Source organism: Bos indicus x Bos taurus, chromosome 5 (assembly GCF_003369695.1).
Source record: "Bos indicus x Bos taurus breed Angus x Brahman F1 hybrid chromosome 5, Bos_hybrid_MaternalHap_v2.0, whole genome shotgun sequence".
NCBI lineage: Eukaryota > Metazoa > Chordata > Mammalia > Artiodactyla > Bovidae > Bos > Bos indicus x Bos taurus.
In genome coordinates this window covers 76,297,525-76,321,730 of record NC_040080.1, presented here as the reverse complement: position 1 = coordinate 76,321,730, position 24,206 = coordinate 76,297,525, and the positions used below count along the sequence as shown (strand labels likewise).

Below are 24,206 nucleotides of genomic sequence, written 5' to 3'. Positions count from 1 at the left end.
ACCTGTTATAAAATAAAAATCAAGGTGATTAGTTAACTATCAAGACACATTACCCAGGAAATGTCCTCAGTTATTTGGAGAACATGAAGATTCCTTGGAACAAATTATCCCCATTGACTAAAAAACACGCCATTTAAATAAGCTTACTGCTTTACATAGAACAGAGACTCAACAGATTCATGATTTAAAATTCCCAAAGCCCTAATACCTTGATTGTGTCTTCTAAATACTTGATTGTGTCCTGGGAATTTTCAGCATAAATTAACACTTAAAAAAAGAAACCTCCCTCACAATCTCAAATCATTGCACTAATGGTTAAGAATGAAGAAGGGAAGAGGAGGACACACTCTTCCAGGGCACTAATTTTAAATAACACAACTTTCACCTACAGGGTTTGCTGTTTTGTTTTGCATTTTAACAAAATGGAAGTGCATCGCATATAGAGTATGTATTGCTTCTTGAAGCTTTGTCATACACACCTCCTCTCCCTATAGTTAGTGTTTCTCTCTCCCCTTCCCTTCCTTCCTCTGGTACACAATACAAATAATTGTTACTTTTAAGAACTTTTTAAAAGTCTTTCTTGAAGTTGTTACAATATTGCTCCTGTTTTATGTTTTGGTTTTTTAGCCCAGAGGCATGTGGGAGCGAACCCACACCCCCTAAATTGGAAGGCAAAGTCTTAACCACTGGACCGCCAAGGAATTCCGTTAAAACTCTTGTTTTATATACAAACATGCTACTCACATTCAGACCATGATAATAAAATATATTTCTTAGTTAAAAAAATAAAAAAGACATCTTAACATATGAGTCTATGTAGAATATTAAGGTAAGTATCTCCTGAGTTAGTTTTCTTCTATGTCTTCAACATTCTATATAATGAAGAGATATATACAAATCTAAGTATCACAGAGCCTGTGGCTTTACTGTTTTTCATGAGTTTTTAATGTAACACAAAAAAATACTCACTATGGAGAATAGTTTGGTATGAAGGCAGATTTACTTTGGCTTTATTCCAGGGGGTTGAGTTTTCTGAATACCAAGAGTATTTGATAGTCTCTTCTTGAAGATGCTGTAATACGCATGTGTCCCACAAACTGTTACCCAACTGCATTAACTTCCTAAAAAATGGAAACAATTTTTATAAAGCTCACTTTGGCCCTTGTATTTTCTAGGGGATAATCAGTAATTCAAAAATAGAAGTCAACCTTCTATTGAAGAAGAAGAGTTATACTTTTTTCTGAAATTCCTTCTTTATCTGCTAGGAGGACTACTATTTCCATTCTTTAGTAGTTCTGGTAGACTCTAAATATTTTCAACAAACACAATAGACACAAATTTTCCCCATAATCAAACTCTTAATTAATTTCTCATGGTGGGCACTTCACAAAGGAAAATGAAAGAAAGAACAACCAATGCCTTCAATCAGTTTTCAACAAAATGAAAAGCAGAATTCATGTTTCACGATAGAACCTTCAGTAAATCCATAACCCAGGGGACTCAAATAAGCTATACCTGTTTTCTCTGAACTACAGCTATGAAATATTGTTTCTCCTAAAATCCACAAAACTTTCACTTACAGCCATCTGATAATTCAAAGGAATTCAGTGACCCTCTATAACTTTGTACTTCTTCACTATATTGATACATAAAGAATTTCCTAAAAATTCTGTATTTAAATGGTATGTAGAGGGGGAAAAATGGTAAGGAGGAGGGTGAGAAAGACAAGCCTCATAAATTGGCCATATTAGAAATAACAGAACGGATTTTGAGAAGGGGGGTGGGGGGAGAAACCTGTGAAATAATTTTATATTTTATAGGTGAAGAAAATGAAGCAGCAAATAAGCAAGGAAAGATGTGAAGTTCATATTATAAACAGTATTTTACCCTAGAATTACCAATTCCAACAAATCTAAAATAGGTGCTTTAGCTTAATACACACATACTATATATATGTATATAATCAGAACAGATCAGGATGTTTAAGAGTTTAAATGAATGCATGTATTCTGAACACAGAACACAAGTTAAGGGAAGTCAGAAATGGCCTATGTATCCTTTAGGGATGACAGAATTCCAGTAAGTAACCTGATTCCTTGGTACAGTTCTTTAGGACAGTCTGCCAGATGGATCACTGCTCTGGCCCAGTATGACATTTTTCACTTAGATGGCTAATTAAATGAACCGTTAGCTAATGTTTATAAAGATAAGAAAGAGTATATATGCCAACATCCTGTTTTCAACTTGGTAGTTTCATAAAAGGACTACTGCCCATTTGAGGATTGCTGGTCCACTAAACCTGTTCATGACAGAGGAGTAAATCTCAAAGTAAAGGAGTGGAACAGCAGACTATATATACAACATCAACTGCATTTAGACAAAAACCCATTGTATACAGCCTGCACTGAACCAAAAAAAAAAAAAAAAAAATCATAGAGAAATGAGTTCTCAAATTTAGATTTATATTCTAGGAAAGATTAGATTAGGATAAGGACAAAGGCATATTATATTCAATATTAAAAATATAATACTTAAAGAGAACAAAAGTCACTTTTAATTTCATGGACATTTACCTTACATTAAGTATTTCTCTAGTACCAACTCACATTTAGACTTCTACAAGACTGTGTGTGTGAAAGGAAACTTGGTCTACTCAATTTCACAAAAATTACAGCCTCCCATTTAGTCCCAAAGGTACAAGTGAACAAAATAACATTATTATAAAGTGCTGTTTTAGTAGCACAGAAAAGTCTGTAGAACAGACAGACTCATACTAAAGGAATAATTAACAAGAGGTTTCGGTTCATGAAGAAATACTCTAGCTTGGGTGACATCAGGGTAACCATGAGAGTATGAGGCGGGGAGAGGTGCTATTTCCTCCCTCCTCCATCTTGGCCATGCTATGTCCCCTCTCCTTCTTGCTAACAGCTCTTACACTCAATTACTGGGCAAGCACCAATACTCAGAAAGAAAACATTTTATCAGATTGTAGCCTGTGGCAAATAAGAAAAATAGCCACAAAGTGAAAAATGGAAAAAAAATCATTCAATTAGTTGAAAATAGATAAAATTAAAGCTATAAATTTTCATTCCTTTAAAATGCCTAAATACACAGACATATAATACAAACTACTTTAATAAACTTAGTAGAGTTACTCTAACAGATTTATTTATGGGAGTTTGAGTGAAATATGTTGGGAGAAGGGTTATTAAAAAGAGTTAATTTAAGGACCTCCCTGGTGGTCCAGTGACTAAGACTCCATGCTTCCAATCAATGCAGGGGGCTCAGGTTTGATCCCTGGTCAGGGAAGGCAATGGCACCCCACTCCAGTACTCTTGCCCAGAAAATCCCATGGACGGAGGAGCCTGGTAGGCTGTAGTCCAAGGGGTCACGAAGAGTCGGACATGACTGAGCGACTTGACTTTCACTTTTCACTTTCATGCATTGGAGAAGGAAATGGCAACCCACTCCAGTGTTCTTGACTGGAGAATCCCAGGGACGGGGGAGCCTGGTGGGCTGCCGTCTATGGGGTCGCACAGAGTCAGACATAACTGAAGCGACTTAGCAGCAACAGGGAACTAGATCCCACATGTCACAGCTGAGTTCTCATGATGGAACTAAGACACGGTGCAGCCAAATAAATAAATATTAAAAAAAAAAAAGTTAGTTTAGTACAGCAGTTATGAGCACAGGCTTTGGAATCAACTTTGAGTTCATGTCCCAGCTCTACAATGACTAACTGTGTGATCTTAGCCCGGTTACTTACTGTCTCCCCTTATCACTTCATTTCTAATGTTGTAATAATGTGATAATGCTTATAAGACAAATTTGCATGGTACCTAGCACACAGTGAGAGCTCAGCATACACTACATGTAAAACACTAGCTACAGTCAACGCTTTTCACTCTTTTTGTCTGCCTAGCATCTGAATTCCCTTATTAAGTTTGGGAACTTCCCCACCTTATGGTTTTAGAAAGTCAAAGAGTTTCTCACATCTTAAATTTAAGAACCTCACACCATTTTATGATTTCAAAAGGTGAGACACATTTCCACGTGTCCTGTATAGCCAGGACACAGGCTCTGCCAAACACAAAAAGCCCAGCCCAGAGTAGAAATGGGCATCTAACGGGCAGGAGAAGAGACCAGAAGGAACTCTCTCTGATACTAATGGTGGAGCAACTACAGGAAGGTCAAGTCTAGGGCAGAGGTAGCAGCACTTGGAGTCAACCAGCGCTGGCAGTGTCACTGGGGCAGGCTGCGGCGTCTGTCAGTCTGTCTCTAGATGGTACAGGCACCCTCATGGGAATTGTTGTGCAATGTGATTTCGGGCATTGTTTCTGGCTGCTTAGTCCTGAATCTGGTTCTCTAACTCTCAAAACAATTTGATGAGCCACTGAGCTCTATCCAATATTCTTTTAAAATTCACAATATGCTTTAATTGGTTTTTACTACCACCAAAAATTCTGACTGAAACAATCCATTCTTATCTGCCCCAAACTCACAGGGGAAAAAAAGACTGTTTTTAATCTCTCCAAAGAAATACAAAAGTAATGTACATTTTCAACCAATGGATTTATCCTGTGAGGTCTTGAAAATCTTAGTTTTATAAATTTTGGATAATTCCCCTAATTTCAAATATGAGAAATGTCTAATCTATTTTAGATTTACTTCTAAGGAACACAGTCAAGGAGAAGTAATGACACTGGAAAATAGCTATATGCAAAGTAGTAGGTACCACCATGGTAAACAGAAATTATCCCAACTTGCCTGAGACCACCCTTGCTGTATTCCCAACAGCTTTCTTGCCAGCAGATTTTTCCTTGGGGTCCTATAATCAAGGGAGTCCCTCCTCCTCTTAAGGGTTATTTTAAAGACCAAATTTTTAAATTATCATCAAAAGGCCTTAAATATTCCTATCTTATCAAATAACTCAGCAAAATATTTGTATGATACAACCACCTAACTCTCTGTTGCAACAGTGCAGAGCCAGTCAGTGCCTGATTGCCACAGGCTAATTTTTCAGTACATAAAACAATCCTTTCCCTCTGCCAGATTTCTCTGCCTGGCCATTTTGTAGTTCAGTAATGCTTTTTCCATTGTTTAGAATGTTAAGCTCAAATCTGTTAATTTTATTATATGTCAAAATAAATGTAATGTAAGGTTTGTGGGGATTAAGAAAATGGGGGTCTAAATTTTTTTTTTCCATCCCAGAAACCTGCTACCATATAGAGCCAGAACTATGTTTTAATGAATAAAAGAGCAATCTAAACAAAAGAGCAATCTTTAAAAAGTGATAGTCTTTTCGGACTAAAATCTGGAAAAAAGAATCAAGCGTTTAGAAATGTACACTGACATCTAACCTATACTTACCATATTAAAAACTCAGCAGAAAAAAACCTGAATTTTGAAAGAGATTTGTGAAAGAAAAAAAAAAGGCCACAGAATTTTAGGGCTTATGATAGTTAGAGCTATGTTGTAAGACAGAAGCTGTTGTGACCCTGAGAGTTAAGTTATTCAAGGAACCGATCTTTTGATTCCTAGCTGAGTGATGTCATTGAAACAGCCTGCCCTTCAAACAGTCAAAATAAAGTTAACTGCACACCACATGGTATTAATTCTTGGATTTAAAATACCAAAAAAATACTAAATCCAAGGCAAGCAATTTTAAAACTCAACTTTTAATACTCTTTAATATAAAGTTTTGTTTTATGATAAATACCCTGGACTTACCAGTGTAGAAAAAATCATCAAGAAAAGTAAAAATTTTTCATAGTGTCCATAACTCCCAAGTAGTGTAAAAATCAGTTTTGCCTATGTGCTGAGGGATGTTTCATTAATCACCAGTAATAATTTATTGGTTGTTATTTCCTGGCTGCTATTAGAACATAAATTATACTAAATACCATGAATTTAAATTTATGCTATTTAACAGTAACAAAAAAACTGTTGTTTTTTTCTGGTCATAATCTACCTGCCCTAAAAGACACCATAATCCCTTATGGAAAAGTTTCTTTGTATTTGGTCATATTAAAGGTAGCAGAGATCAAATTGCCAACATCCGCAAGAAATGCTGGGCTGGAAGAAGCACAAACTGGAATCAAGATTACCGGGAGAAATATCAACAACCTCAGATATGCAAATGACACCACCCTTATGACAGAAAGCGAAGAAAAACTGAAGAGCCTCTTGATAAAAGTGAAAGAGGAGAGTGAAAAAGTTGGCTTAAAGCTCAACATTCAGAAAACTAAGATCATGGCATCCAGTCCCATCACTTCATGGCAAAAGCATGCAAAAATGGGCTCAATAAAGGACAGAAATGGTACGGACCTGACAGAAGCAGAAGATATTAAAAAGAGGTGGCAAGAATACACAGGAGAACTGTACAAAAAAAGATCTTCACAACCCAGCTAATCACGAAGCTAAGATACTCCCCATCAAAACAAGGGGTAAGAACAAAAAATACCCGATACCCAAAAGAGAACAGAGAGAATATATGTATAAAGAGACAAGGTTTACAGCAAAATGGCAAACCTAAGGCATATGTACTGCTATTTCCCCTTTTTCAAAATTGGCTGACACAGGTAACAGGTGACAGCTCTGCAGAAGTCGCCAAAAGCCACAAAAACCTCTAGATGGCTATTACAAAGCAATGGGAGTTATGAAACCAAGCAAAATATTGTCATTTCTGGTTTAAACTGACAGGAGGCAGGTTACAGAGAAAAACTATTAAGAAGGGGAAAACAATAGTAGAGTCACAAAGATATACTATTTATTTTATTTTTAAAGGTTACATTCAGTTTCATTTGGGCCTCCCCAGTGGCTCAGCACTAAAGAATCCGCCTTCAATGCAAGAGTCACAGGAGATGGAGGTTCGATCCCTGGGTCAGGAAGATCCTCTGGAGGAGGGCATGGCAACCCACTCCAGCATTCCTGCTTGGAGAATCCCATGGACAGAGGAGTACGGCGGGCTACAGTCCATAGGGTCACAAAGAGTCGGACAGGACCGAAGCAACTGAGCACGTATGCACAGTTTTGTTTAGTCCTCGTGACAAACTTGTGTGTTAGTCACTCAGTCGTGTCCAACTCTGTGACCCCATGGGCTGTGGCCCACCAGGCTCCTCTATCCATGGCATTTCCCAGGCAAGAGTGGGTTGCCATTCCGTTCTCCAGAGTATCTTCCCAACCCAGGGATCGAACTCAGATCTCCTGCATTACAAAAAACAAGTTTACAGAATTTTAAAGAACCAACTTGCCAGAGTCATACATACCTACAATCAGTGTGGAACAGGGGCTCTAACGTGGACCTGAGCACTTTATCACTCCCTTTAATGTACTGAGCAATTCAACTGACCTAACCCTCTATCCATCCTCCCATGTAAATCCACCAGAACAGATTTTTTTAAAAAAATAAAATTTTAATTATATAAGTGACAGCATGCCTCTAACTGAAAGTCTGGAAAATATAATGGATGTACCAAAAGTCATATCTTTTTTTATTGCGTTTATAATTAGTATTTTAATGAACACCTTGTACATAAATCTTTGTGCAGTTTTATTCCACATTTATAAAGCATTATAAATGGAATTCTGGGTCAAATAGTGGGAATACAGTCTGCCAGAACATCTGACTTTAATATTGCTGAACTGACAAAGAAATTATGGTTCTTTAAGAAAAACAGCTATGCCTTATTTTCCCGTTATCCACAATGCCTAAGCACATGAGCAAGTGTTCTCATGACTGCTGAATAGAGGTTTCTCTCCCCTTAGTACACAGTCTCTGAAGAGAGAAATAAACAGAGCAGGCTCTCAAATTAGAAGACAACAATTGTGCCAAACATCAAACTTATGGCTGCATAAAACTCTTTTTAGTGAGAAAAGAACATGAACATTAACAATGCTATTCAATATATTTCCATGTGTTTAAAAGACTTTGGGTATTTATAGTTTATTTTTAAAATACAGTATTTTAGTAGGTATATGGCATATACTGAAGACACTGTTTCTTCCACTTTACCTATATGTCTTAATCTACTATTGTCCATGGAAATAATTTCAGAACATGTAGAAAATTCAGAGAGCTGTATATTTTAATAATAACTAGATTTCTTTTACTTTGATTTTCTGTCAAAAATCATCGTCGATTTTCATCAAGTTCTAATGATATTATAGCAGGCAATGTCCCCAGAAAAATGAAAAAGACTGACTACAAAACAATGTGCCAGCAGGCACTGAACTAGCACTTTAGATGCATTAATTTAAACTTTACAACATTATATTATATTATTATTACTATTACCTCTATTTCATAGGTAAACTCAAACAGAGAAAGACTGAAGTTGCTTGTCTGGGGACTTCTGATCCAGTGGTTAAGACTCTATGTTTCCACTGCAGGGGGCACACTTACTTCCACTTATTTCTTGGCTGGGATATAAGATCCCATATGCCATGCAAGTAGGGCCGAAAAAAAATAAACTTGCTTGTTTTTCTGAATCTAGGTATTCTGGCCACTTTTTTTGAACCTAGGTATTCTGGCCATTACTTTGCCAACAAAGGTCCATATAGTCAAAGCTGTGGTTTTCCCAGTAGTCAAGTATGGACATGAGAGTTGGACCAGAAAGAAGACTGAACATCAAAGAACTGATACTTTTGAACTGTGGTGCTGGAGAAGACTCTTGAGAGTCCCTTGGACTGCAAGGAGATCCAACCAGTCAATCCTAAAGAAATCAGTCCTGAATATTCACTGGAAGGACTGATGCTGAAGCTGAAGGAAGCTCCAATACTTTGCCAACTCATTAGAAATCAGACCCTGATACTGGGAGAGACTGAAGGCAGGAGGAGAAGGGGAAAACAGAGGATGAGATGGTTGAATGGCATCACTGACTCAATGGACATGAGTTTGAGCAAGCTCCAGAAGATAGTCAAGGACAGGGAAGCCTGGCATGCTGCAGTACATAGGGTCACATAGTCGGACACGACTGAGCAACTGAACAACAAATTCTGGCCTCACTTCTAATCACTACACAAAATTGACTCTCAATATCAAGCAAAAAGCACTGAATAGCTTTCCGTGAACACTGGTGGTACAGGGCACGATGATAGTATGCTTTCCAGAAAATAGGAAATTCAACCAATCCAAATGAATTATTTATTCATTAGGTAAAGAGTTATTTATTATAGATCAAAAACTGTATCAAAACGTGGGAACGTTCTCCAAACCTTAAGAAATACTAGGTCTAAAAAAGTTGGAGAAAGATCAATGTAAGGTAGATTTCTAGTTAGACAGATCTAACCTAGTTAGATTAAAACAGAATTATTCACAAGTGTCAAGGCATAGAAGGAGTAATTAGTTCTGCCTAGGGCATTCAGAGAAGTTGTAGAGAGGAGGAAATACCTCAACTACACCTTGAGTAACAGACTTCTAAGGGAATTTGTAGGTAATAGTCTGTCTCCCAAAATCACTCCCCACAGAAGGGTCAGGTTCTCACTGCTATGAAAACTGCTGCAGTAGCAGAGAACATGTCTCAGCACAAAAGAACCATCTTATGTTGGCTGGAGGAGAGTATGGGATTGCAATAGGTACAAGTGATCAAACCCCTGTCAACTATGGGAACCATCAATAAGAAGGAGCCTATCTATCAAGCTTAATTTTATAGCCAACATAGCTACAAAACTGCCTTTATTTAACATATTTGTATTTAAATTCCTAATTTTAGAAAAACCTAAATTTTAAAACTAATAATAAGAAATCGGTGTGGGGGGAGCAGACCTTCAGTTAAGCACGACTGGCCTTGACTCTTTCCTGAAACCTCATCTTAAAAAGTTAAAGGACATTTTAGAAACATAAAATTCATAAGGATATGAGAATGGGGAAGGACACAATAGAAAATAAGAGAAGTCAACAATATTCTGGATGCTAGAAATGTGGCAATGGGAGAGAGGTAACTAAACTAACTAGAACAAAACAGGTGAACCCTAAACCTGAAAGGAAGAAGTCATCAAGCTGATAAACACAAAAAGTTTAATAATGGTCACCAGGGGCTAGAGGGGGGGAGGGGCGGGGGGGGTAGGTGTGGTTAATGAGTATTTCTGGGTTAATAGGTACTGAGTTTCAGTTAGGGATGATATAAAAGCTCTAGAGATGAGGGACAGTGGTAATGGTTACACAATAAGGTGAATACACTTAATGCCACTGAACTATACACTTAAATGATAAATTTTGTTATGTATATTTTACCACATTGCCACAATTTTTTTAAAAAAAGCAGCAGCAAGATGACTCATGCTGGAGAGATTCAGGTATTAAAATCATGATGAAGACAAAAATGCAGGGTGCGGCTGGAAACTAGATGACTGGTTGAAAGTTCATTTAAGTGGCCTCACCCCAAAACTGATCTTCTCACCATCGCTGGAGAGGGTGGACCACAGACTCTGATCTTTGGAACATAGGCCAAAACTGAAAGCTGGACAAAACAATTACTGAAAAACAGGAGAATTATTTGAAGGTCTGTATTCTACATAGGCAGAAGGCTGTCTCCAAGAAGAAAAAGGAAATAAGAGATTATCTGATTATCTGATGTATCCAACCATATTATAGTTTATATTTGTTAGAGAATTGCAAATGAATAGGCACAAAGTACATAAAATTTCAAACTCAGATAATTATTTGAGAAAACATTAAGTTGGATAAGAAAAGAAATACGATCATAGTGAATCTTGTGACACAGCTGCAAAAAAATTTGCATAGTCATAAAAATTTAAATACTAAATAAAGAATTTACCCCCCCCAAACCCGATATCCTATAAAAGGAAGAATAGAGAAGAAGAAATATGTATAAACGTTTGCAGGCGGTAGAGAGATTAAGATGACTAATCCTCATTTTTCTTAGAAGGAAGTGAGTAGTTACTGTCTAAAATAAAAAGCCAACAAAATGCAGAACTGACTTGGAAAAATGAAGGCACAACAGAACAGCTGAAAGAACTGAAATCGACTGCCCCTAAAGGCTAGGTACTGGATGTGAGATGAGAAGAGATGATGCCCTGCTATTTTTATAAGCCTTGAATTTTTAAAACTATATATGTACAAATATCATTCTAATTTTAAAATAAAAGTTTAGAGAGGCAAAACAAAATTGTAATGATGTTATTAAAAAGATCTAAAATGGTCTATACTGACTATACACCTTTTCTTTTTTTTTCAAACTACTGTGTTAGCTTTCTGTAATTCTTAGAATTTTCGGTCATATTGAGGTCAACCATGCTACTTGCTGCTCTGCCTTTCAATGCTGCTGGGCTTCACCAAGATAAGGCTCCAGCAGGAGGAAACAGTGCTGAAGATGCTGCCCCTGACCAGCATGCTAACCCACCAGGCAAGAAAAAAGTGATGGGGGAAAATCCTGTTGCCAGGGTGACCAGGCAGAAGAGGAGGAGGAGGAGAACAAGGAGGAAGACAACATAGGTGGGGAAGACGTACCTGATACCACGTGAACTGAAATGCTTTAAAATGGGACTGAGCTACAAAGAGTTTTTACATGGGAAAGAATGCTAACGGTAGAAGGATCACTAGTGTTTCTAGAACATGTCATCTGGGTGGTGTCTTTAAATACACAGTTCATTCTTGTTTATGCATTTTGCCCTGACCACACTGGTCATTTCTCCATTGTTCGTTTGGGATTTGAAGAACACATCCAAGCATCTCATTTTGAAGGCCTGATACAACCATAACTGGGTATATACTTTTAGTGATAAAACTGATACTTTATCATGGCTTGGCAACACTTGTTAGATTTCATAGGTCTCCTCGCTTGCTATGAGTTAGCTATGCTGTTGTTAAGGTCTCTTTGTTATCCATGGCAGAAAGAGTGTTCCCTCTCATCTGTGGCTGGGGGCTGGGTATCTGTTCCCTGGAAATGTCTGATGCTACTCTGAAAACTCATGTTTTTGCAAATCCCATGGACGGAGGAGCCTGGAAGGCTGCAGTCCATGGGGTCGCGAAGAGTCGGACACGACTGGGCGACTTCACTTTCACTTTTCACTTTCCTGCATTGGAGAAGGAAATGGCAACCCACTCCAGTGTTCTTGCCTGGAGAATCCCAGGGACGGGGGGAGCCTGGTGGGCTGCCATTTATGGGGTCACACAGAGTTGGACACGACTGAAGTGACTTAGCAGCAGCAGCAGCAGTGGGAGAGGTGTCTTTTCTGGTTTGCCTCCTTCATTCTGTGGCTAAGACAGATACTTCAACCTGGTGTATTTTGGTTTCTAAAGAATCTGAATGATCTAGATTTCAATCCCCAGTACAAGAAATGATTCACTTGACTCTGTATACATATCTTCCAAAATTTATTTGGTCAGTCACTGTCTTTGGGTCCTTGTCTGCCTGGTGCTTTTGCTACCTATTTGCATACTTGGTCTGTTGCTTCATTTTTTGTCCACACAGTGTCATGCTCTACAGTGATGCTCAGTGAGTGTACTGTCCCACGAGCTGCTTCTGCTTCAGGCCCCCTTACCAGCGTTACTTGAATGGGGATGGATGCAGCAATGGCTGAAGGGGACGGTGCCAGCAGAGACTCTTACTGTGGGAAGCTTGCTGGATCTCCATTCCAATTTGTTGGAACCAGGAGGAAAATGAGAACTGTGCAAGCCAACCAGTGAACAATAACCAGCGTGTCTGAAGTAGCAACACTACCCCTGTGGTGGGGGAAGGTGTGCATACAGCCCACCTAGCCATACTTCAGCAGGGTGGGTCTGCTAGGTTTCAGCGTTGCATAGGCCTTCAGTTTTTCCACTCGGATATTTTTGTTGATTGCCTTCATATACAATAACCTTACTGATCACCAGCCTCATCTGCCTTACTCTACCAGTATTTGCTAGGCATCAGTTAATGTCACTTTGGATGGAGACTGCCAAAATCCATGAGCTCTGCACAGCTTCTTATGATTTCTACATTTCCCAGCTAACCATAGGGCAGTGATGGTGCTGGCAGCACAGATGCCACACAGATACAGTGACCTTGAGAAGGGTAAAGGGTAGCTGAGGACTTTGATAGCTGCAGTGCTGCTGGCTGGAGTTGTCCCACTTCTACGGGGCTCCTGTTTGAGCTGGCTATCGTTGCTCACCCAAGGGTTCCCTTGGCTCAAACTCCTCGTTTTTTCCCACCACAGGACCAGGCACTTGGAATCCTGCATACCAAAATCACTGCAGCAGTAACATTGAGGGGTCCTCGATGGTACTTGAAAACTGTTAATTGAGCAGGCTTAGGCAAATGGCATCCAGAATTTTGACCTTCACTATACCTGTCAGTGCCAGCAATCTCTGTGTTCTTGCTTTCCATATGTGTACCTTATATCTGGCACTGTTTCTTTACTAGGTGTTACTGCAGAAATGCAAAACTTGGTCTACTGGCAAATTTACCCATTTTTACTGATGGTCATGGTATTGATAGGAATCTTGTCCTTCCAGATCTGCCAGTTTAAGTCCCTTTATGTGTGTGCATGCTCAGTTGCTCAGTCATGCCCAATTCTTTAAAACCCTATGAACTGTAGCCCACCAAGCTCCTCTGTCCATGGGATTCTCCAGGCAAGAATACCAGAGCGGGTTGCCATTTCCTCCTCCAGGGAATCTTCCCAACCCAGGGATCAAACCCGCGTCTCCTGTAGCTCCTTTACTGGCAGGCGGATTCTTTACCACTGAGCCCACTGGGAAGCCCTTACGTGCCTTTATGAACATATTTAAAATGACAAGTACCTTGCAGGCCAACACCTTGTGAGTATGAACGGAAATCTGGCAAACAAGGCACCTCCACAGTCGTCCTAAGAACAAAGTGTATTAACTACCCTGACCTTCCCCTTGTGTTTATGTGCCCTTTTTTGTGGACTTTTCAGAGATTTTTCCCAGTGACATCTCAGCACTGTTTTTAAGTTGAATGTATCTGACTTGTGTTCTCAGCATTCAGAGAGCAGCAATATGAGGCTCTGCTGCCCTTCCTGCATCTTCTGACCTCACTGCTGTCTGGGGTCTATATATGTGTAAATAGAATTTCCTGGATACTTTAAAACCTTGGATTAAACAGAATGCGCTTTGTACATCTTTAAACAAAATGTATATTAATTTATTAAATCTGCTTGTTACTTTTTTAAAAAACACCTTTCTTATAGCACAATTCATGAGCTGATACAGTATGCAATTCACTGGAGAAATACTCTGGGCATGTAGCAATTCTAAAGCCTAACTGTTTAACCACTCTACAAACACAGTATTTTATTTATTCATTTCCCCCTAAGAATATATATTTGGGTATATTTATATAAAGGCTTATATTATTTGTAACTCTTGGATCAAATCCAAATTTTGACATTTTGAATGACTAACATTTGTAAGCACCAGTGATGGTAGAGCTGAATTTAAATAAAGTCCGGGTGTCAAATGATACAAATAGACAAACTGAAAGGCTACTCATGGAAAAATATATAACAGTACTAAATATGCAAAAGAAAACAGGAAACAATCTTATCTACAAGAACTGTACAACTTGCAGCTTTTTAAAAGTCACATTCTTGTGGGCACAAATTCACCAACTAAATATAATCTAATTAACATATTCCTTCTACACAGTTGAAACAAGAACTTCATTCCAGAAAAAGAAAATACTTCAAAGCGCAAGATTAAAACCATGAGCAACTACATCAGAACCTACTGAATTTTTTTTAATTAATAAAGTTCTTTTCATATAAAGATAAAAACTATGAGACCTGGTTTGCTTTTCAGCAGTACGAAGGAAAATTATGAGCAACCTAGATAGCATATTGAAAAGCAGAGACATTATTTTGCCAACAAAGGTCCGTCTAGTCAAGGCTATGGTTTTTCCTGTGGTCATGTATGGATGTGAGAGTTGGACTGTGGAGAAAGCTGAGTGCTGAAGAATTGATGCTTTTGAACTGTGGTGTTGGAGAAGACTCTTGAGAGTCCCCTGGACTGCAAGGAGATCCAACCAGTCCATTCTAAAGGAGATCAGCCCTGGGTGTTCTTTGCAAGGAATGATGCTAAAGCTGAAACTCCAGTACTTTGGCCACCTCATGCAAAGAGTTGACTCAATGGAAAAGACTCTGATGCTGGGAGGGACTGGGGGCAGGAGGAAAAGGGGATGACAGAGGATGAGATGGCTGGATGGCATCACCGACTCGATGGACGTGAGTTTGAGTGAACTCTGGGAGTTGGTGATGGACAGGGAGGCGTGGCGTGCTGTAGTTCATGGCGTCGCAAAGAGTCAGACATGACTGAGTGACTGAACTGAACTGAACTGAAGGGGACAAGAGAAAATGAGATGGTTGGATGGCACTACTGACTCGATGGGCGTTGAGTCTGAGCAAGCTTCGAGAGTTGGTGATAGACAGAGAGGCCCAGCGTGCTGCAGTCCATGCGGTAGCAAAGAGTCGGACATGAATGAGCGACTGAACTGAACTGAATGAACTGTGCTCATCTACAGCATATAGCTGCTCAACTTCATGTGTCAACTACCTAACAAATTTACAAATACTTAAATAACTCTCACGAAGGTTTAAGAGCATTAAAATCATATGTGTTATACTGTTTATACTGTGCATCCATATATTCAAACAAGAAATAAAGAGAGCAACCAAAGAAAACCTCAAGTATTATCATACTCACATGTCAGAGAGCATGACAGAGAGAAATGCCCATAAGACAAGCCTCCTTCACTCAAGGAGTCTGGGATTCAGCAGTGCAGAAGGGAATAAGAAGTGAGTGTGGCAGAGGTGCCAAGACCAAGATAGGAAAACGACTCATGAACAGTATAAAAAACTAAATGATTGAGTACTAAACTACAAAATATAAAGGGTAAATTTAGAGAAAAGGAAGATAACAGTTGCCCTGACAAAAAAAGTAGGCACTGAACTGGTCTCAAAGAAGTAGAGAAGCATTTGAAAAAATAAACAAGAAAGATCAACATCTCTGTCTCTGTCTCTCTTGTTCTCTCTCTCAAGATGTTACCATATACTTAAAATTTTTCATATGAAATACCAGAGACAAATGTATGCAAAAATCAAAAAAGTAATCTGAAAGAGAATTGGCCCAGAAAAGAGAAAATAAATGAAGTAGTAAACAGAGGGAAAATTATCCACAAAGAAAAAAAGAAAAATCTTAACAACCATACATGTTGTATATCAATAAATGTTCGCATTATTTTGATTAGCCTGAACCCATTATTAGAGGGAAAATGAAATTGTTATAATCTCATTTCCACAGTAAGAGACTGACAAAACAAGTTTAAACAACAAAACTATATGAGATTTTCTGACTGAGATTTTCTGACTCCCAGCCCTACATGTATCCATGACAATACTACACACTATTTTATGTGTTAAGTATTTTACACTGGACTGACTTCATGACCAACCTCAATTTCTTATAACCAAAACATTAGAATGCTACTGAAAAAAAAAAAAGCAGCAGCAGCCCATCTTAAAGTAAGTATGCTGTAATACACAAGAGCCAAATGGGTCTCAGTTAAGACCAAAAAACTTTAACAACCAAAATGGTGGCCTTTCCAGTAAATTGCTATGTTACTATTCTAGAACTATTCCTCTAGCCAACAGGCCACTCTAGTGGGAAGACAAGGAGAGGGTACTCCCCAAGCAACAAACTTCAGAGCTGCAGTCACAGTCCCATAAACAGAACTTCTTGTTTATCTAAATTATTTTGACTGTACGCTGACAGCTACCTAGAGATTGAAAATCAAAGAAAAATAATAAATATAAATGAAACACTATAAAATAAACACAATAATGAAATGTACAAGTTACTATGCCATACAGTTATTAGTTTCAAACTTACAAGGTTTCTCAGGAATCACAGTTAATATTACTTTTTACACCTAAACTATGGAGAAGGAAATGGCAACCCACTCCAGTACTCTTGCCTGGAAAATCCCATGGACGGAGGAGCCTGGTAGGCTACAGTCCATGGGTTCGCAGAGGGTCAGACACGACTAAAGTGACTAAGCACGCACACCTAAACTAAAATTTTCCTTAAGTTGATAATATCATATTAATTTAAATGGTTATCCTTGTACCCAAACCTAAATTAATATTCATCACAAACTGAAAAATACTCATTGGTCAAGCACCTGAGAATCATGATCCCTCACATTCTCTCTCACTTCTTTCTCTTTTCCAACATCTAAAGGCAGAAGAGTCTCACACTCTTCCATTACACTCCTACCTAAAAACCCTGAGCAGCAGCCAGGTCCCACCCCCTTCCGTGGGGATCCACCACTGAATTAACTGACTACCTGTTCAGAATACAGAAGGGTGTAACTAAGCTTTCTTTCAATATTTTTACCTGTGTTTTCACGTGTGACGGAGAAGAGTAGGGAAAAGGAGTTCTAAACGGAGGCACAAAAGAGCCAAACAACCTTCAGCCCTCTAAGGCAGCTGCGGCACAATACGAAGCCATGTACCTGAAGTGGAAGGGTTGTAAGCCCAGCTCTGCCACTTAACATTTCTTAGTGAGTGAGTTCTTTCGCTTAGCAACTCACCCTGCCATGTCCAGCCTAGCAGACTCCTTGATAATGCTCTCAAACACCTCCACTAAACAGCCATGTATTTGTGGATATGTTCAATGGATCACTATTTCTACTTACCTTTGGATAGGGTGGCTCAGACGGTAAAGCGTCTGTCTACAATGCAGGAGACCCAGGTTCGATCCCTGGATTGGGAAGATCCCCTGGAGAAGGAAATGGCAATCCACTCCAGGACTATTGCCTGGAAAATCCCATGGACAGAGGAGCCTGGTAGGCTACAGTCCATGGGGTTGCAAAGAGTCGGACACGACTGAGCGACTTCATCATTTAATAGGTTCATATAAGAGCCTATCACCAAGGAAATAATTGTCGTGGATATCAAGAGCAAAACACAAACTGGGAACAGTGTTTTATCAGTAATATTCAGAAAATCAATAATGAATAATAACACTCACTAAAAGTACCTCATTAGCCATTCACGAATTTATTATTTTTAATTCTCTGAAAATGTTATCAGTTCATACAGAGAACATGGTCTTTTATGTATTGTTACCAATCTATTTCAATGACTACAGATCATGCTAATCAAATATTTGACCAACAAACTGGTATATTCTAATGGGATTAGACACCATTTAATTTTAATTACATTTCACTAGTAACTGTAAAAAAGGCTATACAAATTTCTATAACTTACCAAAAATTAAATTATACAAAGTTCTGGGCTTCCCTGGTGGCTCAGATGATAAAGAATCCGCCTACAATGTGGGAGACCTGGGTTCGATCCCTGGGTTGGGAAGATCACCTAGAGGAGTGCATGGCAACCCACTCCAGGATTCTCACCTGGAGAATCCCATGGACAGAGGAGCCTGGCGGGCTACAGTCCAAGGGGTCACAAAGAGTCGGACACGACTGAGCAACTAAGCACAGCATAGCACATACAGTGTTTTACTGCTTCCACCACAAAGTTTTATCTAAGAGCTGAAAGCAGTATTAACTTTTACCAAGCAAAAGAATCTGCCTATAATGGAGAGGAGACTCAGGTTTGATCCCTGTGTCAGGAAGATCCTGGGGAGAAATCTACTCCAGTTTTCCTGCCTGGGAAATGCTATGAACAGGAGTCTGGCAGGCTACAGTTCATGAGGTCACAAAAAGTCAGACATGACTGAATGACTGAATAACAACTCCTCCTTAAATACATTTAATAAACAGTATTAATGTATTATTAAAATTATTTCCACTGAAGAATACATATCAGTATTTTCCCAACTGATCAGCATAATTATATTCTAAGTGCTATTCTAAATTACTGGATAAACTAGAAAGAAAACTAAAAGTTAATTATAGTATCTTGAAATATCTGGGATCAAACCAAATGTTAGAGAACTCAAGTAAAACAACAAAATGAAACATATTCTTTGGAGATACAGAATAAAAAAATAAGACTTCTGGAATTCTTATTAACACTAAGACAATAAACTAAATTCTGAAACAATTCCTAGAAGTGTTAATACCAGAAATGACTCTTCTCCCAAAAGATAAATTTATGCAAAATAAGTATGTCTTAAAAGCCAACTCAAACAGTGCTAAAGTGAAAATAAAAGACATCTGAAGATAACTTTACTGTCTCAAAATTTTATTAAAGCACTAGGAGAAAATTTAAGGTTAAAGTATAAACATGAATCCAAGTAAATATGAAGATAAAAATAAGAGGGAAAAAACTGATGAAACACTACTGGAACAGAAGGGGGAAGAGGATTCTTACTAACCAAAGATGAAAATAACAGGAAAAAAAAAAGATAAGTAACTCATGTGCAAAAACATTTTTGGAATCTCATTGAAAATTAATCATATAGAGCAATTACTATAAATACGAGGTCCCATCCACTGTACTAAAGCATGAAGAGCTTATATCACATTTTTCCATGCACACTCAATGAAGACTTTTCCTTCACTATAAATCAACAAAAGGTTTTTGTTGGTGTAATTTACTATGCCTATTCACAGCCCTAGGGATATTTTTGTACCCAATCTCAAATTGGAAATGGGATGCTATCTGTCCTCAAAATGTTGAGTTATTGGCAGAAACATAGCTCCATGTCTAATAAGAACTTTTATGCTCCACTACATGTCTTTTAAGTGGTATTCTTGTTTAGATGTAACAGAGATCTGTATATTTTAAAATATAAATAAGAACTTATGGGATACATTGCTCATTGATATAACACATCTGAACCACCATTACCCATATCACTCCTAGCACTGAAGAGGAAAATGCAGATACTGCTCCACCACTTGGCCACTTCCTGCTAGCTACTTCTGCCCAAACTCCTCGTAGGAGCCCAAAGGGAAATCTATTACCATTGCTGCAAAAGCTCATGATTTGTAGACCACTGATAAATGTACTGAGGAGGACTAATACAACAGAGGCAACTGCAACACTTATTGTCAGCCACACAATGGGGACTGCCTACACAGGCAGAAAACTAAGGCCCAACATCCCTGCTCCCTAGTGTACTGACTGCCCTGTATAATCCTTGGGGCTGCAAATATAATGGGATTTCACTCCCATGATTAGGTTAACTTTAAGAAAGTTAACTTATGAGGAGGAATTATCCAAGTGAGCTTGAACTAACCACATAAACCCTTTAAATTTGGGTCTAGAAATGAGAGACAATTTTTAATGGATCTCTACTGCCTATAATCGCAAGAGCTGCCTACTCCACCAGCTTTTTAGGGACTTCGGTAACCTAGCCCCAAACCAATACAAAAAGAAAAGAAAAAAATTATATTATCGCAGGTCAAATAGTAATGCTTTATCAGAAAGTTAAATATAAGTTTAACTACTTAAGACTCCAAACCTAGCGTATTATTAATAATTCTGTTAGGCACTATTGCTCAGTACTCCTAAAATTCAAGTTTGTATCACATACTTCATTTTGTAAAGACTCCATTCTAGAGAACTACCTAGACTGTGTTTAGCATGCAAGCTACAGTCCAGCTGATCAATACCAGCAGTTAAGTGCTAGACCACCAGGACAAATTAAGACTGAGGATATTCAATGTACCGTTTCTGCTCTAAGTTTTCACTAGTTCAATGCAACTGATTTCCTTGTTTTGTAAGGTATCACCTAAAGATTCTAAGCTCTGTACCACATGGAAGGTATTTACTTAGCACTTATGAATGCCATTTCTTAATAGTCACTTTGCCAAAGAGTATATATTCTAAGATGAGAGACAAATTAGGCAAAAAGCCCCTGCTCATTACTGCTCTTCAGCTCCCAAGGAACACCTAAATGCCTAGGGGATTTAGTCCTCATACTGTTATCAGGCAATACTGCATGAAGACCTAAAATCAATAGGCTGGTGTGGGAGAACTTTCTCAGATGTTGTGAGGATTGAAAGTTGGGTTAGCACTTAAAAGATCCTGAGAGTAAGTGATGCCTTAAATTTCGTGCTCCTGGTGCCTCCTTTCTTCACATATACTCCTGGCCCGGAGCTCAGCCAGGAATACTGCTAAACATCCTACAGTGCAGAGCAGAGTTTCCCACAACAAAGACTACGCTGGCCCAAAATGTTAATAGTGCTAAAGTTAAGAAATCTTGGTATAAAAGGAAGAATGCTAAATTAGAATCCCACCTTTATACTTTATCACCTAAATGACTTTCAGCAAATTATGTAACTTCTCGAAGTTTCCTCATGTATAAAATGGATAACATGCTCATGTTGAAGGATTTAGGAGGATAAATTGAAATAGAAACATTTAGACACTTTACAAATGTTTAGTTTCCATTCTTCAGAGTGAGTACAAAAATCTTCTCTATCACACTGGAGCCCTGGACGTCTCAAAGATTACTTCAAAATATGAATGACACATGGTACAGTAACTGATTTATTTTCTGAATCTCCAATCAAAGTCTAAGCAACTTGAAGGCAGTTCAGTTCAGTCGCTCAGTTGTGTCCGATTCTCTGCGACCCCGTGGACCCCAGAGTTCTTACTTATTGGACCTAGTATACTCAGCCTCTACAACAAAGTAAGCACTGAGTAATCATCTTTTAAATGGCCAAATGGGCAAATAAGCTCTAAGCTATCTACCCAACATAATAAAGCAGTCATCGTGTTGCACAGTGGAAAATTACCAAAGAATGTAAAAAACATAACTCATGTCATGAAGGAGTTTTGAAATAGGAAGAGATATCTAACAACAAAACAAAATATGTAGAGAGATTTAACAACAGGTACTCAAAAAAGCACCTGGGTAAAATTCACATGAACAGCTGAAGTCACAAACGAGTATTAGTGGGATGCATGAAAGATTAGAATTAAACAGATTTAATCAGGGAAAGGCCTGTGTTTAATTAGTATAATCCTTCAGAGTACCTGCTGCTAGTATCTTCCAAAAGGCAATGGTGCAATACACTTAAAATAACATCAAAACGACAAGTGATATCATTTGTCATTTTAGCAGTACTCAGCCAAATTTCATAATTCAGATGATGGTAGTGTATTTTAACAGGTTCAAACGTCAGTTTAAGCAATTTTTAAAAACACATTAGATTTTAATAGAAGTTTACCAAATTCCTGACATCCACAATCCATTTTAACTATTTTAAATGCTCTGAGACAGAATAAGACCAAAAAGGATGATGCTCAACTGTCTGAATATGCTGCTGAGAAAGCTGAGCTCAAGCATACCCAAAGTGTGTTAGAAGCAACTTTTAAAATGCACAAATGCAACAATTTTTTTAAACCAACAATTTTAGAAAAATAGTAGTTCCTATCTAAAGTTTATACAAATATAACACACTGAGTTTGCAAATGTCAGCAGTTTTAAGATCCCTTTCTAAAGTAATAGTCTCCTTCTGTTTTGCTTGGTATCTTAATTTGCCTTTAGTTTCAAAACTAAGTTTGCCAACACTATTCCTCTCAAAACCTCAGGAATTCCATTACTAGTTTTAAACTAAATTAAAGGAAAATAGATCCATTCAACCCATGGCAGAAGTATGCACAAAGTGTTTGTTGATGCTCATAAATAGACTGAGAAATTTAGACATGTCTGAAGGACAACGGCTCTATAGTCAACTTTGGTTTGCTCCACCATGGAATCAAATAGGAAGAGAATTATTGCTACCACTTCAAGTGAGACCCGCACAGATACCTTTAAACCAACTGAGATACACTACACAGAACATTCTCTTTAGATCAGAGCCTTAGCATACGTTTCCACTTCAGGGAAGAATGGTTAGAGTACTCTTTAAAAAGGTACACATGGAGCCAAGGTGTGACCAGAATCTCCCCCAAAACAATGCTAAAAATGCCCTCAACACTGCCCCCCTCACCTCAAAAAAAGAACTATAAAAACCTGACAAAAAGATGGTTCTCCATCTTACCACTGGAAACCTTTTCCATTTTATATCGCTAGTCTCAGATTCTATAAATCTTCCTGACAATTACAGGTATTTTCATACTCAGCCCTCTCGGGGATCTTCAGATTGTAATTCATCTCAACGCACCTGAATCCCAGGTATCAAGATCCTGTGAAAGGGACTAGTAAAAGAAGAAAGTACTTGAAAGAAAGGGAAAGAAAACCCCATTTCCTGGCTCCTTCTCTTACCCTGTCCCAGTACTGCAGAGTAGAAACAAATGGAAGGAATAAAAGCACCTTAAGTTCATTCTATTGCTGTTTCTCTTTTTTTTAAGCCCGAACTCATTCATTCCTCCCCAAGCATCACCCTATCTAATTCCTACTCTTCTGTCCCAGGTTATGGGACTCACAAAGGCCTAGATTTTGGGTAGACTTAGTTCCCTAAGAGAGGACAGCAATTGAATGAATGAATCTCCAGTGTTATAAAGGGTGATTCCAGTATATTGTGATATAACAGATTACAAACATTTTTTATTACTAGACCTAATAAGCTAAACACCCATTTTTATGATTTACTGGGGGTAGGGGTGTGATGTGGAGGCTCCTAATCCCAAATTCCCTATTTTTTTTAAGTCCCCATTTCCTCCACCCCCAGCTTCTAGCCAGTCTTTTTTAAACAATTCATTTACAAGATAGAGGCTACCTATATAAAAGTCAGTGATTGCCAATAATTTACACCAATACACTTTTCACAAATGAAACAAGTGAAAGCTAGCAGTTTGTGAAACGTAAGTGTACTATGCTTCAGTTAGATGCTCAGACATGTCCGACTCTTTGCAACCCCACAGACGGCAGCAGGCCAGGCCCCCCTGTCCATCGCCAACTCCCAGAGTTTACTCAAATTCATGTCCATTGAGTCGGTGATGCCATCCAACCATCTCATCCTGTGTCATCCCCTTCTCCTCGAGCCCTCAATCTTTCCCAGCATCAGGGTCTTTTCCAATGAGTCAGTTCTTCCCATCAGGTGGCCAAAGTATTGGAGTCTCAGCTTCAGCATCAGTCCTTCCAATAAATATTCAGGGCTGATTTCCTTTACAATGGACTGGTTGGATCTCCTTGCAGACCAAGGGACTCTCAACAGTCATCTCCAACACCACAGTTCAAAAGCACAGTTCAATTCTTCCGTGCTGAGCTTTCTTTACAGTCCAACTCTTACATCCATACATGACTACTGGAAAAACCATAGCCTTAACGAGACGGGCCTTTGTTGACAAAGTAACGTCTCTACTTTTTAATATGCTGTCTA

At 38.5% G+C, this 24,206-nt stretch overlaps 1 protein-coding gene and 1 pseudogene across 2 annotated transcripts in view; one reads left to right on the top strand and one right to left on the bottom strand.

The window, feature by feature from the left end:
* Window positions 1-24,206, bottom strand: part of FRS2 (fibroblast growth factor receptor substrate 2) — a 109,817-nt gene that overhangs the window by 61,210 nt on the left and 24,401 nt on the right. The window lies entirely within an intron of this gene.
* LOC113893538 lies at window positions 8,951-13,528 on the top strand (annotated as a pseudogene).